The sequence below is a fragment of the Macrobrachium rosenbergii genome, chromosome 52 (assembly GCF_040412425.1).
Source record: "Macrobrachium rosenbergii isolate ZJJX-2024 chromosome 52, ASM4041242v1, whole genome shotgun sequence".
Lineage (NCBI taxonomy): Eukaryota > Metazoa > Arthropoda > Malacostraca > Decapoda > Palaemonidae > Macrobrachium > Macrobrachium rosenbergii.
This window is the reverse complement of record NC_089792.1, coordinates 3,009,462-3,026,961: the sequence shown is the minus strand read 5'-3', so window position 1 is coordinate 3,026,961 and position 17,500 is coordinate 3,009,462. Positions and strand designations below refer to the sequence as shown.

The 17,500-nt window shown below is 33.9% G+C and overlaps 1 protein-coding gene and 1 pseudogene across 1 annotated transcript in view; one reads left to right on the top strand and one right to left on the bottom strand.

Moving 5' to 3' along the window:
- The window catches only part of LOC136833997 (glypican-5-like), a 794,851-nt gene that overhangs the window by 459,032 nt on the left and 318,319 nt on the right, over positions 1-17,500 (top strand). The gene's annotated exons all lie outside the window — the stretch shown is intronic.
- The window catches only part of LOC136833973 (glypican-5-like), a 148,441-nt pseudogene that overhangs the window by 2,994 nt on the left and 127,947 nt on the right, over positions 1-17,500 (bottom strand).

Sequence of the window (17,500 nt, the reverse complement as noted above, 5' to 3'; positions counted from 1 at the left end):
GGATTCCTTCCCCCCTCTCTCTCTCTCTCTCTCTCTCTCTCTCTCTCTCTGTAAACCCGTAAAGCAGCGCATTAAGACTTAATTTACCGCGGCATGAACGCCGAGATGATGATGATGGCACTGTTTCCATCGGCTGCTTGCGGAATATTCCCTCTTTTTTTTCTTGAATGATTTTTTTCCATAAGTCTTAAAAGAAAAATTATGGAGTTAGATTTTGGTTGAGTTTGTTTTAACTTGATTTTTTTTATATTTTTATTTTTTTATTTTGAATGATTGGTCAGCATTGATGCAACTTTTTGAGTATTTTTTTTTTATTTTTATTTCCTATCTAAATCTTAAAAGAAGAATTATGGAGTCAGGACATTGGTTGAGCTTGTTTTAACTTCATTTCTTAATTTTGTTTTTTTCGTTATTTTTTTTTTAGATTTTCAATGGTTGATGAACATAGATGTAATATTTTAGTCTTTTTAGTTTTCTGTAAACGAAAACTATTGTGCCGGCTTTGTCTGTCCGTCAACACTTTTTCTGTCCGCCCTCAGATCTTAAAAACTACTGAGGCTAGAGGGCTGCAAATTGGTATGTTCCTCTCCAATCATCAAACATAACCAAATTGCAGCCCTCTAGCCTCGGTTGTTTTTAATTGATTTAAGGTTAAATTTAGCCATAATCGTGCGTCTGGCAACGATATAGGACAGGCCACCACTAGACCGTGGTTAAAGTTTCATGGGCCACGGCTCATACAGCATTATACATAGACCACCGAAAGATAGATCTATTTTTGGTGCCCTTGATCATACGCTGTACAGAAAACTGGATTGCACCGAAGAAACTTCGGCTCATATTTTTTAAGAATTTCTCCTCAGACCTTAACTCTGTTCTTCATTGTTCCAGTCCTCCTCCTCCTCCTCCTCCTCCTCCTCCTCCTCCTCCTCCTCCTCCTCCTCCTCTCCTCATTTATCCCTCATCTTGCTGCATTCTCACGCACTTGCAAAAGGTTCTCCTTGCAACATTGGCCTCCTCTAGAGCTTTTTTTTGATGTTTTTTTTTTTTTTTTTTTCTGAGCCCCAGCTGTGCGCGATTCTCAGAGGATGACACGTCTGTTGAGTATAGCTGTCTTATCTGGCTATCTATCTATCTATTTATATATCTCTACCTATCTGTATATCTATCTGTATATATATTTATTTATATGTCTTCCTATTTTATCTCTTGTCTGTGTATCAGTCTGTCCATTTACCTTTTTATCGATCTGTTTGTCTGTGACGATCAATCTATTTGTGTATCTGTCTACTGCGTTTCTATATATCTATCTGTCTGCCTATCTGTGTATCCATCGATCTACCGATCTATTTATCTATCTGTCGATCGATCGATCTGTCGATCGATCTGTCTTTCTATCTATCTATCTATCTATCTATCTATCTATCTCTATCGATCTGCCTATCTATGCGTCTATCTGGTTATCTATCTGTCGATCTATGTATCTACTCTCTCTATCTATCTATGTATCTATCTATCTACCCATCTATCTATCTGTATGTCTGTATATAGATCTGTCTGTCTCTCCGTCTATCTGACTATCTATCTAAAATAATCTATCTGTCTACTGTCTATCTAATATATCTATCTATCTGTATATCTATTGATCTGTACCTGTCTATCTGTCTCTCTGTCTATCTGTCTATCTATCCATCTATCTATCTGTCAATTGTGAGACAAGAACTTGTAAGAAAGTAACGAAAGTTGAAGATGGTCAGGAGGTCTACTGTTACAGTGACAATATTATTTATTATTATTATTATTATTATTATTATTATTATTATTATTATTATTATTATTATTATTATTATTATTATTATTATTGAAAAATATACTCACAGTAGCTTGAGTCTTAAAATGGTTAAACAAATCCGCAGTTATTTATTTTTAAATTTATATGTACCAATGCATAACTGAATGGCATTCCTGTCGTAAAAAAAACATTGCAAAAGAATAATTCTAGAAATAAACTTATGCCAAGTAAAAGTTAGACGATGACACACATACAAAAACAGTGGTGATTTTATTGATGACTCTGTAGAGAGAGAGAGAGAGAGAGAGAGAGAGAGAGAGAGAGAGAGAGAGAGAGAGAGACTCGTCAATGTCTCTCCAGATCAGCCTTTAATCCTCGTGGCAGGTTTTGTCACTCGTGTTGGCCTGTCACTCATATCACTCTGGTTGTCCATACTGCATCTGCATTTGTTTTTCTTTGTTTTTGCTGCTGTTGTTTTTTTTTTTGTTTGGGGTCACCTCAGAGAGAGAGAGGGAGAGAGAGAGAGAGAGGGAGAGAGAGAGAGAGAGAGAGAGAGATTTATCAACTGATTTCACCCATTTCCTCCTGTGTCCAGTAGCTCCTGCAAGGAACAATGCCCGAATCGGGCTGGCGTCAGAACGACCTGTGGGCATTACTGAAGGCCTTTTGGAGCATCCCGTTTGCCCCTAGCTGCGACCCCTTTCATTCCTTTTTACTCCGTTAATATTCCGTTAATATTTCTCTTCTATCTTACATTCTTTTACTCCACCCTCTCTTCTAACAAATATTTTAACTACGAGGTTTTCCTCCTGTCACGCCTTTTAAAATCTTTTGCTCTCAATTTCAGTTTCAGCGCTGAATGACCTCATAGATCGCAGGGCTTGTCATGTCTCCTCTACCCTCCCGAGGCCCTACCTACCCCGCCCCGACCAGGGGATATAAACAAGAAAGAACCACTCGGATTTCTATTATTATAGATATATAACGTTAGATGTGACTGAAAACAGCTGCAGTTCATCGGGGCTTTGACTCTTGAAACCTTCACGGGACCTGAGTTTGAAATATCTGGCTGTCAGAGTTCCGTACGTGTGCGGATTTCAGCTCGCCTCTCCTTTGTTATTTTTTTATTAATGTTATGTTATTTGTTTTTTGTAATATCTTCGTTATGATAGGTTAAAAATGTTATTTCAGTTATTTTTTTTATATCTTTGTTATGACAGGTTAATGTTAATTTGAAGAGACTCGCTGTCAATTCTGTGGGTAACTGTAATGGCAGTTACTTTGAGAACTCTAGTTTTTTTTTTTTGTTTTTTTTTTTTTTACAAGTTTGAAATTATTACATTGGAGAAAGATAACTGATAAAGGTATATTTAATGCTTGTTGAAATTTGTTTTTATTTTTTTGATTTTTTAACTCTCATAGTTACCTCTGTTTGAATATTTATTACATTGGAACTTGTATTTTTAATAATTTCCTTACATTTTTATCTGCCTGTTTATTAATTTGTTCTTTTATTTTTTTCTTTTTTAACAACTGATCTCTTCTCTCAGTTATTCTTTGGAAGCTTGATAATAAAGTCAATGGCCCCTGTGGTGGGCTTGTTCCATATGAATAGGGATCATGTTCTGAATAATAATAATAATAATAATAATAATAATAATACTCTTTGGAAGCTTGAATTTCTTGTCAATGGTCCCTGTGGTGGGCTTGTTCCATATGAATAGGGATGATGTTAGGGATGATGTAATGAATAATAATATAATAATAATAATAATAATAATAATAATAACAGTGATTGTGTGTTAGTGTGTGCGTTTCCGATTACTTTATGACTGTTTGGTAGGATTGTAACTGTTTGCAAATGCTTTTAAAGCGCGGATTTTTCACTGCTGAATGACGCCATCATAGGACCCAGCGCTTGGCCTTTGGCCTAAATTCTATAATTCTATTCTGTTCTGCAATAACTGGAGGAAGAGTTTTATAGGGAACCTGGTGCCCCCCTTGGGAACCCCCCAGCAGACGTCTTGAATTCCTGTCGCGACGTCACTCCAATTAAGGAAAGAAATCGGTCGATGCAGATGCGGCTCTGGCGAGTGACACATCACGATGTTGTCAGGAGTGATGTTGGCATTGCCATCAAAGAACATCGCCAAATAACTAAACCGAATGATGGAGAGATCAGTGGAATCGCGCAATGCGTTGCTGAGGCTCGAGGTCATTCGCTTTGCTCCTGTTCCGTAAGGAGCCTTTGTATAGCAGGTTCCTTGAAGTTCCTTTTATATATTTCTGAAAAGGAAGTCTTTATAGAGTTCATACCATTGCATCAATAGTTCTTTGAAGTTCCTTTTGTTTGATAGTAAAGGAAATCTTTGGAGAGTTTCCACATACTTGAAAAGAAAGCGTTCTCAGGGAAATGAATCGTCACACGAGAACGAGAAAATATACAGCTGAGACTGAAACACGGAGCGAGACAGATACTCGTTCAGTGTATGTTTGTGTTTGTGTGTGTGTCGGTTTGTGTCGAGGCAGAATTAGTCCCTTGGTAGGGATAAGTTGTTTTACGTTTCGTCTGGGGCATTGTTACTTGTAACTGGACTACGGTGCCAAAGTTCAGCGATGTGCTGTTTCTATCTATCTTACACTCTGTCTGTCTATCTATCTATCTCTATATAATGTATATACACACATATATATGGTATAATATATATATATATAGGACTGAATCATCTTCTGTTAAAACAGAATTCCATCAAATAGAAGGGAGCCCATAGAAACGCCAAAATGTGGAAAATAAAGGCTACATTTCAGTGACCAAACTGTCTCTCTCCTCAGGCAAATAGTGAATCTGTTTGCCTGAGGAGAGAGACAGTTTGGTCTCTGAAATATAGCCTTTATTTTCCACATTTTGGCGTTTCTATGGGCTCACACACACACACACACACACACACACACACACACACACACACATATATATATATATATATATATATATATATATATATATATATATATATATATATATATATATATATATATTTATATATCAATGTGTGTATTTTATCAACCTGTCTTTTGTGCAATATTTTGATTTACTTATATATGAATGTTCTGTCTGACTGACCCTTGCAAATGAGAGAGTGAGTGAGTTTCAAATACGTCACAAAGCGGCAAAAGCATTTATGAATGAGCAGCAACAGAGAGAGTAGAGTCCAGAGAGAGAGAGAGAGAGAGAGAGAGAGAGAGAGAGAGAGATTGGAACCATCCTCCCATCACCATTAGATCCTGGGAATTCTGTAAATCCTCTCCCCTTTACGACTGAAGGCATTACACGTAGGTATTGGTGAACTAGTAAATTTAATCCCTTATGCTTTTTCTTGTTGATATTTCGAGAACTAAAGCTTTGTCAATCCTTGAATGACTGGTCATATGTTTGTCGTGTATGATTCCTGAATGGGGGCTTGCAGTCAATGTTAGTTGTGGACAGGAATTGACAAATATAATATTGCTGGTATTTTTTCCTCCTGTTTGTATACATCAGATCGATAATCACTTTATTATTATTATTATTATTATTATTATTATTATTATTATTATTATTATTATTATTATTATTATTATTATTCAGAAGATGAACCTATTCAATGGGACAAGCCCAGTACATGGAGCCATTGCCTTGAAATTCAAGCTTCCAAAGAATATGGTGTTCATTAGGAAGAAGAAAGAGGAAATAAAGGGAAATACAGAAAGAAGAGATTTCACTTAATAAAAAAGAAAAAAATAAATTAAGTTAATTAATTTTCCGGAATTGTTAACTTTCATAACATTATTTTCCCCATCATCTTTCACTTTTGCTTTTTTTTTCCTTGTCCTACGTAAATTCTGCCCCCTTTCCCTCTTCCTCCTCCTCCTCCTCCTCCTCCTCCTCCTCCTCCTCCTCCTCCTCCTCCTCCTCCTCCTCCTCCTCCTCCTCCTCGCGTATTTATTCACATCATCACCCAAATGTATTCATAAACTTTTTTCCGTTTCCATTTTGGGCCGAGATTCATATCTTTTTGGAAACCATTTACGCAAATGAGTTGCCGACTGTTCACTTTCTGCTGCCGTAAAAACGAGGCCCCTTATTTTTTCTCGTTATTGCTTTTCCTCTTTTTTTTTTTTTTTTTTTTTTTACGAGGAGCTGAGAAATTTATATTTAGGAAACGGTAGCGACTAAATTTTTTTTTTTTTTTTTTTTTTTTACGAGGAGCTGAGAAATTTATATTTAGGAAATGGTAGCGACTTTGTAAATGAGGGAATGTTTTTTTTCTCGTTCTGTGGAGCCAATCTCTCTCTTCTCAATGTTTCTCTCTCTCTCTCTCGTTCTGTGTTTACGAGTGAATATTTTGATGAATGTTTTGATACATAAATTCCTCTGCTGTGTTTTTGAAATTAGAATAAGGGGAGAGAGAGAGAGAGAGAGAGAGAGAGAGAGAGAGAGAGAGAGAGAGAGAGAGAGAGCAACGTTCTCGTAAACAATTCTAATTCCAATTTAGATTATAATGAAGTTTTGTTCCTTAATTGATAAGACGGTTAACAATAGGCTCAAGGTATCAAATGGGTTACATATGCAAATTGTTTTGCTAGACTGGAAACATTTAATTTTCTTATAGAGAGAGAGAGAGAGAGGAGAGTAATGATTCTTTAAAAAAAATTCTGGTTTTCTTTCCATGAGTACGTTTCAAAAGAGAGAGAGAGAGAGAGCCTTGATTCTTTAGAAAAGAGAGAAGAGAGAGAGAGAGAGAGAGAGAGACTTTATTCTTTAGAAAATTATTTTCTTTCGCTGAATTTACTTTGCAAGAGAGAGAGAGAGGGGGTCTTTAGAAAATGACTGATTTTCTTTCACTGAACGTTGCAGAGGAGAGAGAGAGAGAGAGAGAATTTTATCATTCTTATTGCATTTTTTCCAATTTCTAAAGTCCAGTGTGATTGATAATAATACCTAAGAAATTTTTCTTTGATATATTAGGATTGACCAACAAAATAAAAATTATTATTAATCCACAGGCATGGCTTTGTTGTGTGGAGAGGATTTGGGTACTGAAGTTTTTTATTCTGTCTGTCTGTCTGTCCGTCACGCCTACCTTGTCATCACAAGTAAACAGATGAAGGCGTTTCAATCAAACTAGGTACAATGATAGGTTATCAATGCGTAGGCGCACATGAAGGGAGATTGATTGTCTGTCTGTTTTTGTCTCTGTCTAACTGTCTGTCTCCCCCTTGAGTGTGTCTGTTACATTAGTGTGTCTGCCTTGCTTACCTTGTCATCGAAACTGCTCCTGCACTGTTGTGTGGATTTCAGTCAAATTTGGTACGAAGGTAGATCAGGATTAATTAGCTTTATGCCTGTATTCTCTAGGAGAACATTTGGTTGGGATTCGGTATAGGACATGTATCGCTTTTGCAGTGCTGCCAGAATGCTTGTTTCTTTATGTATGAGTTTATATGGTTATAAATGGATTCTATGTATATTTATCGGAAGGCTGTGAGATTTGGGACGTATAGAATTAATCCCAAATTGTCTGCTGTCATAGACCCGTCTTGTAGTATCTGAAAAGGAAAGGTGATTGTTTCAACTCTCCCCATAGGGAGGTAGTGCCGTCAGTGCACCTCATTCGGTGCACTGTAGCCATTACTTATGGTTCTTTGCAGCGACCCTTCGGCCCCTAGCTGCAACCCCTTTCATTCCTTTTGCTGTACTTTCGTTCATATTCTCGTTCTTCCATCTTCCGTTCCACCATCTCCTAACAATTGCTTCATACTACATCTGCGAGGTTTTCTTCATGTTACACCTTTCAGATCTTTTTGCTGTCAGTTTCTGTTTCAGCGCTGAGTGACCTCATAAGTACCAGCGCTTGGCTTTTGGCCTAAATCCTGTATTCTGTTTTATTTCTAAACTCGTATGTGATGATGCAGCCTGTGAAGATTGGGAGAAAGAAAGGAAACTACTGCAGTTCCATTTGAATATGACATCTGCACAGTGGGAGAGAGACTGAAGTGAATTGCTTTCAGGGATCCAAGCAAGATGATAAAATTATTTGCTTTCATTTTTTTTAGCTTTCTTTTTTTTTTTTACTTGTTTTAAACCTTTTTTACTTTTCCCAAACTTTTAAAACTTTTTAAATTTTTAAATGATTCTATGGAGGTGGGGAAAGCAGTTGTGAAACGGAAGCTTTCGTCCACCGAGTAAAATGATAAATATATATAATACTGTTTTGAGTCTATTTATATGCTTTCACATGCCTATGAAGGAAAAGCATTGTTAGCAAAAAGAATTTAGTGCTTTTGTACTCAAAGTTAATGCATTTAGAACTGTTTGTTTTATATGTAAAAACAATCGATAAGCAGTTTTGCCAAAATAGTGGAGAGAGAATATTTCCTATAACAAACTGCCCTAAAACAGAAAAACTGTAGTATCTGCAAAATTTTCAGAAATTGAGATATGCCACCTATTGGGCTCGTGATACACTAAAACACAAGTTACTGCAGTTTCAGAATGATTCTTCAGTTCTTTCCACAGCGTGTCCCATGCATCGTCAGTAGAAAAGCTGAGTATCTATCATTTTTCTGTTTTGTATTTTTGCAGATACTGCAGTCCTCCAGTTTAGGCAGAGTATTCTCTTTTCTTCGATCTTTTTCTAAACCACGTCGTCTACTCGAGTTGATTCAGAGTGCTGTTTTGGAGTTTTCCTCCTGTTACGCCTTTCATTCCTTTTTACTGTCAGTTTCCGTTTCAGCGCTGAATGACCTCATAGGATCCAGCTTTGTTTGGCCTTTGTCCTGAAAATTCTATATTTATTTTTAAATTTAATTCAGTGAATCTATAAAATATTCTTTGACTTTTTCAAGAAAAAGATAAATTAGCTTATGCTGTCCTAAATTCTGCAATGAACTTGAGAACAAACAGAAAAGTTTTTCAGGCTTTTGAAGAACATAGGAAAGGAATATAGAAGTTTACCAAAAAACATACTGATAAACTTTTGCCAAAATAGTGGGAGAGAACCCTGTGCTTAGCAGAGGTAAAAGAACACAAAGGTAAGAACATTTACTACACAATGGAAGAACAGAGCGAGAGTAAAGTGAGTTTTTTTATTTATAGGAAGAACGGGTATGTAGATTATTTTTTATCAAGTAGGGGACATTTTTTTTGAGAACAAATAGAAAAGTTGTTCAGGCTTTCCTAAGAGAATTAAGTAAAAGAAATGTTTTACTACACAATGCAAGAACAGAGTGAGAGTAAATGATTTTTTTTTATTTATAGGAAGAACGGGAAGTAGATTATATATATATATATATATATATATATATATATATATAGATAGATAGATAGATAGATAGATAGATAGATAAATAAATAATTATATATATATATAATATATAAATACAATATTTGTATGTATATATATTATATATATATAAATATATATATATATATATATATATATATATATATATATATATATATATATATATATATATATAGATAGATAGATAGATATATATATATTATATATACACACCAATAAAAACTTCCTAACGATTAAGGAATTGTTTATATATGGGAATATATAAAAACGCTACATACATTTTTTTTTCCATATAAAAAAATAATATAAAAAAATAAAACATGAAAAATATAGAAATAGGAAAAAAAACTTTTTTTATATATACAATTATAAAAATAAAACAAAAAATATAGAAATAAAAAATTATGCATATATAAATATACATCCACTTGAATTTGACAGCCTGGAGGCCACCACCAAGTATTAATTCATTAGCACATCTAAATGACAGCGAGAACATTTGTTAATAGACACTGATGCGACTAATGCAAGACTCTGGGCACTAGTAAAACATCCTGTATAATTTTGTATATATTTGAATATTACACACAGCTATACATTTCTCTCCCTAAATGCGCCGTGTATTCAAGAGAGCGAGCTGTACAATTATATATTCTGTGTTCAAAATTAAAAAAAAATGGGGTAGTGTTTCCACTTGGGCCTGACAAATATTTATGGCTCCACAAAGGTTCTTAGTCACTGGAGAATTCTCTCGTCTTTATTTTCTGAATTTAGAAAATGTTTATTTAATTTTTTTTAGAAATTTTTTTGTTTTGTTTTTGTTTAGACGCGAGCAAGAACAGTAAAATAGTGTTCTCGCAATTCTTATGTTTGGTAATATATATATATATATATATATATATATATAGTGTTTTATATAGTATATGAACGTATGATTATATTATGTTTGGTATGTATATGTATACAGTATATACATACATACATACATACATATATATATAATATATATATATATTTATATATTATTTATATTTATATATATACATATATATGTGCATGTGATATATATATATATATATATATATATATATATATATTATATATATATATATATATATATATGTATGTACATACGTGTATATATGTGTATATATGGATGGAGTATGTGCGGAGATGGAAAAGTATACACCATGTATTCGCAAAGGTAATGAAGATAATCTTCCAAAATTTTTAGTTAAAGGAAGATAATGAAAGATAATCTGTTAGTTCCAAAATTTTTTGTTAAAGATGAAGATATACTGAAAAAGGGGACGAACACTGTTTTGTTCTATTGCCTAAAACCTGGCAAAAAAAACCAACTGTACAATATATTAGCATACATCTTATATTATTATTCAATTGTTTATTATTATTATTATTATTATTATATTATTATTATTATTATTATTATATTATTCAGAAGATGAAGAACCCTATTTATACAGAACAAGCCCACCATTGGGGCCATTGACTTGAAATTCTTTTTGCCTCCAAAAAATATTACTGTGTTCATTTGAAAGAAGTAATAACATCATTTCAGCTCCTTTCCGAAAAAAAAAAAATATATGACGAAAACGTAAATTCCTTAAACATGTAAAAAATGCGCCGAACTTTTCTGTATGAGCCGCGGCCCATGAAGCTTTCAGCCACGGCCTGGTGGTGGCCTGTCCTACAGCGTTGCCAGAAGCATGATTATGGCTAACTTTAACCTTAAATAAAATAAAAACTACTGAGGCTAGAGGGCTGCAATTTGTTTGATGATTGGAGGGTGGATGATCAACACACCAATTTGCAGCCCTCTTGCCTCAGTAGTTTTCAAGATCTGAGGGCGGACAGAAAAAGTGCGGACGGACAGACAAAGCCATCGCAACAGTTTTCTTTTACAGAAAACTAAAAATGAGTAAATCCTTTTAAAAAAACCCTTTTAAAAACTGAGCGATCGTTTCGGTGTCGGAAATGAGACGGCGAATATATCCGAGTTACTCATTTAATCCTTTTGCAAACTCTCTTGAGAAATAGGATTTAGATGAGGATTCTAGGATTCCATAGTCAGTGAAGGAGAACCATTTTTAATTGAATAGTTCGAGACGAGGATTGGCCAATGTTTTATGTGATGGATTGGACTGGCTGTGCGCATTTGACGCATTCCTTGGTTCATTGAGTGATTCTGCATTCTTGTTGTAACTTCATCGAGAAGTCATAATTCTGTGTTTTTTTTTTTTTCTTTTTTGTGGACGTCTCAAATGTCAGTTCAATGGAAGGACAGCATTTTTTTGAAAGAAGTCTTTTTTTTTTTCAAGAATCATTAATAGAACATCAGTCATTTTATTAAAGGATCGTGGCTCTCTCTCTCTCTCTCTCTCTCTCTCTCTCTCTCTCTCTCTCTCTCTTCTTCTTCTTCTTCTTCTCTTCTGCAAAATGTAAATTTAGTGAAATAAGATCGGTCAGACATTCTCAGCTCATTGAAACAGAGCATGAAAGCGCCTGTTTCTCTCTCTCTCTCTCTCTCTCTCTCTCTCTCTCTCTCTCTCTCTCTCTCTCAGATCAAGTTTCTCTCCTCACAACAGCCCAAATTTGAACTTTCCTAAATTCAGGCATAATACCCTCAGCTCATTGAAACAGACATGGAAACGCCTCATCTTTGTTCTCTCTCTCTTCTTTTTTTTTTTTTTTTTTTCTCAAACTTCTCAACTTTACAATTAGATTCCTCATCATTGAGGATATATTTACCCTTTTTGTTTTTTGGAACGAGACCAATTTTGATTTCTTTGTGTTTCATACTTTTTTTTTGTTTTATATTATTCTCTGTTTCTCAAATAAATTATTTCGACATGAATATTTTGTTAAGTTTGTTTTCGCAATTTTTATTTATATATATATATATATTGATTATATATTCTAGTTTTGAAATTGATTTCACAGGAATGAGTAAGTTTATTATATATATATATATATATATATATATATATATATATATATATTAGATTTTTACTTTTAAAGAACATCAGGAAGTTTGAATGGTATTTTATCTGTTTATTTAAACTTATTTATTTACCTAATTTCTCTTTTCTTATTCCTGTTATTCGAAAAAATGTTATTTATATTTATATATATATATATATATATATATATATATATATATATATATATATATATATATATATATATATATATATATATATATATATATATATATAGTTCCATAAATTTAACTTAGTATATTCATGTTTTATTATTGGTATGGTATTACTCGTGTGTAATTCTTGAATATTTAGAATTAGCTAAAGTCACACAAAAATATATGCATAAGCCAGCATAACATTTTGGTACGAAATATACCACAACATGCTGTCAGGTTTAATATACGTTCTGTATGAAATGAAATTAAAAGAATGGTTATGCTGTTATGGAATTTTCTCGTTTGTAAACTAAAAAAGGTTTAGAGAGTAGGAAATTGAACTTTTATACGCAGTAGAGATCATTTCTTTCCAAGTGAAATTGTTTAAATGAGAAATAGAATATTTTCTAGAGATCATTTCTTTCCAAGTTAAACTGTTGTTTCAATGAGAAATAGACTATTTTGTAGAGATCATTTCTTTCCAAGTTAAATTATTGTTTAAATAAGAAAACGGGTATTTTGTTGAATGATTTAGACATTCAAATAAAGAATACGAATCTTGACCGGTAGCTGGTTACTTCACATGTTTGGTATCAATGTATACTGGATTTTACAAGATAGAGAGAGAGAGAGAGAGAACTGTGGCTTTACATAAAAAGTATGACAAAGATTTATGAGTTGTCTTAATTAAAAAAAGATACTCCACTTGGTGTTAAATTTATGCACTCTTTCTTGCAACTTTTAACCAGTTCTAAGCTACCTGTCGCAACTTTTTATATCAGCCCTTGCTACTTTCGGCTACTTTTTTTTTTTACGTCTCCTCTGCTACTGTTGATATGTTGCAAAACAGCTTTTAGATAACAGGGTTCCCATCTGGTGTGACAAAACTGTCCTTCGAGGCACAGCTAAAAAAAATTCAGCTCAGCAAAAAAGAAAAAGGCTCTGCTCAGTAAAAAAAAAAAAAAAAATAGCTTAACTCAGTTAAAGAACTCACCTCAGTAAAACAAAGTTTGAGTTTAGTTAAAAAATTCAGCCCAGTAAAAAAAAAAATTAAGCTCAGTAAAAAAATTCAGCTCAGTTTAAAAAAATCAGCTCTGTAAAATAGGCTCAGCTCAGTAAAATAACCCAGAAAAAAACCTCATCTCAGTAAAAAAAAAAAAAAAAAAAAAAAAAAGAAACCCTGCTCGGTAAAAATAACTCGGCTCAGTGAAAAGTTCACCTCAGTAAAAAAAAAAAGCTCAACTCAGTTAAAAAAAAATCAGCTCAGTAGAAAAAAACTCAGCTCTGTAAAAAGAAAACTCAGCTCAGTAAAAAAAAAAACTCAGCTCAGCAAAAGAAATACTCAGCTAAAAAAAAAAAAAAAAAATCTCATTTGAGACTGGAAAACCAAACTTGGACAAGACGGACTGACTTGACCTTGTTGCAAAAACTAGTGGCGTCTCCAACCTATAATCTACATTAAAAGGACCTCATTAGAGCCGTTGGTCTCTTTGACGTTTTTTTTTTTTTTTTTTTTTTGTCAGGCGGTACCAGATCTCTTGAACCGAACGCAGCATCTGGCAGGGAATTGTATGGGAGTTGTGAGGGAATCGTATGGCAATTGTGGGAATTGCATGGGATTTGTGCAGGAATTGTTTGGAAATTTTGTAGGACATTTATGAAAATTGAATGAGAAGCTTGTAGGAATTGTATGGGAGTTGTGCGGCCATTGTATGGGAATTGTTTGAGAATTGTGTGGGAAATGTATGGGAATTGTGTGGGCATTGCATGGGAATTGTGTGGGCATTGCATGGGAATTGTGTGGAAATTGTGGTGGAATTGTATGGGAATGTAGTAGTTGTGTTGGAATTGTGGAAATTTTGTAGGATTTGTATAAAAATAGTGTGGGAATTTTGTAGGAATTGTATGGAAATTGTGCGGAAATTATATGGGAATTGTATGATAATTGTGTGGGAATTTTATGGGAGTTGTATGGGAATCTTGTAGGAATTGTATGGGAATCTTGTAGGAATTGTATGGGAATCTTGTAGGAATTGTATGGGAATCTTGTGGGAATTGTATGGGATGTTTAGGGGAGTTTTACATTTGGAAAAGAATTTAACGTCCTTATGGTTTTATTTGATAAATTTGCAAATTGTTATGAGTTTATTTACATTTACCTCTTCATTTTCTTTGATAAACTCGTTCCATTGAATCTTAAACTTGATTTGGCGTCGTAACAGCATTGGTCACTGACGCCGAATTTGCAAGTGAACGTCGTTGTGTGTTGCGAAGTTTGAAAGAAAAACAAGCAAAACAGAACATTAACATAAAATATAGATATTTTATTCACCTTAAAACTCGTTACATTTTGTTGTTTATTTTATTTTATTTTTTTTTTTTTTGAGTCTCACTGACTACGTTATATCAGTTACTGAATCATGGTTCAGGTTCTAATTCAGCAAGTGTTTTTTTTATCTTTTTTTTCTTAGTTAAAATTTTTTTTATTAAAATTTTTTCCTTGGTTAAATTTTTTCTTATTTAAAATACTTTTAGATTTTTGTAATTATTTTGACAAGCTCATCGAACCACTTTATAAGTTATCGTACCTCCACGCTGAAACATAATGCACGTTTGTAATAAATTTTGACAATAATCTAAAAGTCAGTGGCCCCTGTAGGCTTGTTACATATGAATATGGATTTATCTTCGGAGTAATATAATAATGATAATAATAATAATAATAATAATCATTTGTCGGATACCATCAGTCCTGCGTTATATCAGCCATCACAGCTATTAATCACATCAACCTGGACCAAATTTCCAGTAAAACTTGGTTTTTCCTTCCTCTCCATCATTACGTAATCTGCACAGGTTGCGCTTTCATCGAAAATCGATTCGCAATATCATTTAGTTATATATATATATACGTCGCTTGTTGTCCATCTCTCTTCGATAATGAAATTTCAACCCTAATTACACGCCAGCAGTGATCAAGTTGATTAAGCGTGACGGAGGGTTTTTCATTTTGTTCGTTAGAGCTGTTTGACGACTGCGCTGTATGCTCGTTGAATTTACGGCCGAAGGGTGATTCACATTACGCCGACACGTCACGTCACCGACACATCACGTCACCGACACGTCACGTCACCGACACGTCACGTCACCGACACGTCACGTTGGGGCCGAGCGACAAATGCTACAGGGGCGGATGGGACTTTGCGTCCTTGATAGACTTTTTCATTTTTTTTTTCTTGTATCATTCTTGTAACTTTCGTGTAATTGTAATAACAGCAATGTCCGATACCTTCGCATTACTTTTGCATATGCGTATGCCCGAAAAGTGTGGAGAAATTGAGGGGTTGAGAGGGCATTGTGGTCATTACAATTAGGTGCATACCTGGCAACAAATTGACCAGTAGATTCTGTGTACGTGTGTAAAATATATATATATATTTATATATATATATATATATATATATATATATATATATATATATATATATATATATATATATATATATATATATATATATATATATATATATATATTATATATATTATAATATATTCATTTAAATGTTTTGTTCAAGTGACATAACTTTCATCAGAAATTTTATTATTTTTTTCAAATTGAGCGATAACTTTGCAACGTGGCTTCATTTTGCATTGAGTCACAAACAATTTTACGATATCATAATTTTTGACGAACGATTTCACGTGTGATTTCATTTTGTTTCGTTTTTTTTACTTCATTTTATTTTATTGAAATGATAAAAACTTGTATTAACTAGATTCTGCGAATTCTCGAGAACCTGCAAATTTGGAATTTGGAATCATTCCATGAAGAGAGTTTGCATTTGGGGTCCTCAGGCGACTTCCGCCACAGATTGGAAAACTTCGGTCGAATCTTCAACTTCTTTTCCATTCAGAGATTTGTCTATTTGTGATAATTGAACGAGAACAACTCTTGAGGAAAAGGTAGATGGTACAGTATATGTATATGTATGTATATATATATATATATATATATATATATATATATATATATATATATATATATATATATATATTATATATAATGTTAGTATATATATGTATATAATATCGTGTATATATATGTGTGTGTGTGTGTGAGAGAGAGAGAGTCTAGCCTGTGACGCCATACCGAGAGGTTTTAGCTCTCTATTGATGTTTACCTTTGTGGTTGCAAGATTAATTCAGTTAAGGGGTTCCTGCTGTTATACGTAAGGATGTACCGGTAAGTTTAGTGAATGATATGAATTTGTGATTTTTGTAATTATTATGAATTTGTCTATTCTGAGTTGCTAAAAATATCGGTGTTGGATTGTCCAATGAAGGATATTTTTTTTCTATATTGTTAATATGGTTATTAGTGTTTCTATAAATTTGGTTTTGCAACCGAATCACGTTTCACGGCTGAAAGTTTACAAACACACACACACACACACAGAAGAGATAGAGAGAGAGAGAGAAGATGGTGGCTGTTCATGTAAAGAGATAGAGAGAGAGATTGATGGTGTGTCTTCATGTAAAAGGAGAGAGAGAGCGAGTTTAAGAAAGAGAGAGATGGTGAGTTGTCATGTAAAGAAAGAGAGAGTGAGATAGAGAGATGGTGGGTGTTCACGTAAAAAGAGAGAGAGATGGTGAGTGTTCATGTGGACAGAGAGAGAGATATTGTGAGAATTAGCCAAAAAATACCCTCCCCAAAAAAAGAACATCCCTGTTCATCCTCACCCTCGAATCCTCTCAATCATTCTCTGAAGCTAAAAGCTAGCATTCATTCATTCCCAGCAGCCATTGTCATGAGATCCAAACTCAATCCTCCTGTGGTGTTTCTTTCTTCCGTGTCGTGGCCACAGGACTTAAACTTTGCCAGCAGATGAAACCTGATCCTGGAGGTCTGAACCTGCTTCTGCTGTAGTTTCTGCTTCTGCTGCTTCTGCTACTGGTGTCTGTCTTTCAACTGGTTGCTCGTTTGATGTTGGTCTGTTAAAAGTCTTTTGAGAGTAAGATGACGATACTTTGATATTAGATGGAGCCTAAAATATCGTGGTTAGTCTGTTTTGGGTAGGAGCTTCCCTTTAAGAGCATGAGCCCGAGCTGGAATAAGGCCGTCTATAGGAAAAGCAGTAAACGAGATGCAATCGAAGGCCTTTATGCTAAACTCACTTCAACAAATTGCAGGTAATTGTGCAGACACAC